Source organism: Centroberyx gerrardi, chromosome 5 (genome assembly GCF_048128805.1).
Source record: "Centroberyx gerrardi isolate f3 chromosome 5, fCenGer3.hap1.cur.20231027, whole genome shotgun sequence".
Taxonomy (NCBI): Eukaryota; Metazoa; Chordata; class Actinopteri; order Beryciformes; family Berycidae; genus Centroberyx; species Centroberyx gerrardi.
Genome location: NC_136001.1, coordinates 33,489,825 through 33,492,324, shown reverse-complemented (window position 1 = coordinate 33,492,324; position 2,500 = coordinate 33,489,825). Strand labels below are relative to the sequence as shown.

Sequence of the window (2,500 nt, the reverse complement as noted above, 5' to 3'; positions counted from 1 at the left end):
TACAGATGTAGCAACATACACACACACATATCTTTATGGATGCATAGAACATCAAACACACACTCACACACACACAACAGAAGCATATATTATGAGTGAAACACACATAAACATGCAGGTGGATGTACACACACACGCACATATTAATTCCATAAATGGCGGCAATGGATCTAAGTGCTATACACACACACTCACAAACACACACACACACACACACACGCACAGGGACACATGCATGAAGTAATTTAACAAGGACAACGGGACACACGCACACACACACACACACACACACACATATGCATAAACAAACATAGATGCATGAATGAACAGCCATATGGATAATAACATGCTGGAACACATACTGTACACACACACACACACACACACACACACACACACACACACTCAGATTGATGGAGCCATGCATAAAACATATGACACCAGGAGCATGTTATTTTTCATGTGTCACCTGTCTGCTGTGAAACTGATGTTTCTTCCAGACTGTGTGTGTGTGTGTGTGTGTGTGTGTGTGTGTGTGTGTGTGTGTTATACAATGTGTCATGACTGAGAGGACGAACATCCAGTTAATCACCTGTCCGCATGTGACTCATCACACTGGAGATACTGCATGTTGTTATGTATGTTATGGACACCTTTAATTAACATTTTATCTTATAATACGTTAGAAAAATATGTTGTTATCAGTGGTTTGATATTGATAATTGATAATACAGTCATTCATTCATTCATTCATTCATTCAGTGTTTATTTGAATAGGGATAGATAGACATGAACGTTTAAAAAAAAAGTCTGTCACATATCTTAACATCTATTTCTGTCACAAAATTATGGCAAAAACACATACAAGGTCTCGCAAATCACCTAAGATGTATATGTGTGTGTGTGTGTGTGTGTGTGTGTGTGTGTGTAGGTGTGTGTGTGTGTGTGTGTGTGTTCTCGGTGATGAGACAGCCGGCAGGATCAACCCCTAAAAGGACGTATCAGATGATGTAATTTGTTCTGATCTGAAGTGACCTCACCTCTGGCTTTTAGAAACATTAACAAAATGATCTGAACATGAACAACAACGACAAAAAAAATAAATAAATAAAAATCTAATTAATGCTGCAGATCTAATGGCTTTTCCTGTCTACCGCTCCATCGTTTCTAGTCCAGTTTGTCAGGGATTACCAGGCTTTCAAACATGCTTCCAAAATGCTATATATCCATTTTTGGAAAATAAATAAATACAAATATAGCCTGATGTTCATTGTTGATATGTAATTAGGTCAGCTGATTGTGCAGGGATGCAAATACAGCGTTCTTGTGTCTATTATTAGCTTTTTATATTTATTCTATTCATCTTTTTGTCTCAAGTTTGTTGTTGCTCTGACAATTGAATCTCCCTCTGAGATAAATAGTCTCTCTCTCTCTCTCTCTCTCTCTCTCTCTCTCTCTCTCTCTCTCTCTCTCTCTCTCTATTCAACTCTTCACTATTTCAGAAAGTACAAGTGATTGCATCCTCTGAAGTGTCACTATTTTATTAGCAGAAGTCATCAGATAACTAACGATCTCACTAATAATCAGACTCTAAATTCATTTTTTAGGGTTTGCGGTCACATTAATTAAGTCATTTTCTCCCAAATGAAAACAACCTGTAGACTCTCGATAGAATCACACCAGGCGTTACTTTCTTACATTTAGGACTTCAAACTTCATTTTGCATGATGGGAATGTCAATTATTGTAAAAGAAATAATGATTAAATTGCCACAAAACCAGTCATATCAGGTTCTTTGTAATGAGATTATCAGCAGGAAGTATTTTCTCCAAAAGCATGTATCAGATGATGTAATTCATTTTAATCTGAATTGAACTTTTACCTTTTAGAAACATTTAGGAACAACAACAAGACACAAAGTAATAACTCTAAGTAGATTTAATGGTGTTTCTGTCCTTAAGTCATTTGTTCATCATCAATAAAAGTCAGTAAGTAACACTGATACACGGTTTGATAGGTTGATGGATTGACTGGTAGGTGTGTGTGTGTGTGTGTGTGTGTGTGTGTGTGTGTGGTCATGTCAGGTTCTCTATGATGAGATTGTCAGCAGGATCAAGTATTTCCTCCAATCAGATGCATCAGATGATGTAATTCATTTTGACCTGAACTGGTATTATTGTTGTATTACATTACCTGTGATTTCCTGTAATACTAATCCTGTCTGGACCGGTGTGAGATGGAAAACTGTTGAACTGGACTGTCTATCCTGGATAAACAAAGTGAAGAAATGGATAACTAGAAAAGTCATTAAATACACAATTTTTTTTTTTTTTCTAATATAAACAAAACTTTTCAGACAGTTTTCATACATTTGTAATTATTTGTATAGAAGACATAGGGCTAATATAGAGAACTGTGTGTTAGTTAATAAAGTGTAAATCTGTATCAAGCAGCTAGAAGCAGAGAGCAGCTGAGTCAGCTTGTTGTGGTGTGGCTGTAG

At 36.4% G+C, this 2,500-nt stretch overlaps 1 protein-coding gene and 1 long non-coding RNA gene across 7 annotated transcripts in view; one reads left to right on the top strand and one right to left on the bottom strand.

Moving 5' to 3' along the window:
* LOC144539339 (uncharacterized) overlaps positions 1–2,500 on the bottom strand; it is a 182,224-nt gene that overhangs the window by 79,708 nt on the left and 100,016 nt on the right. The window lies entirely within an intron of this gene.
* The window catches only part of rims4 (regulating synaptic membrane exocytosis 4), a 56,454-nt gene that overhangs the window by 563 nt on the left and 53,391 nt on the right, over positions 1–2,500 (top strand). The window lies entirely within an intron of this gene.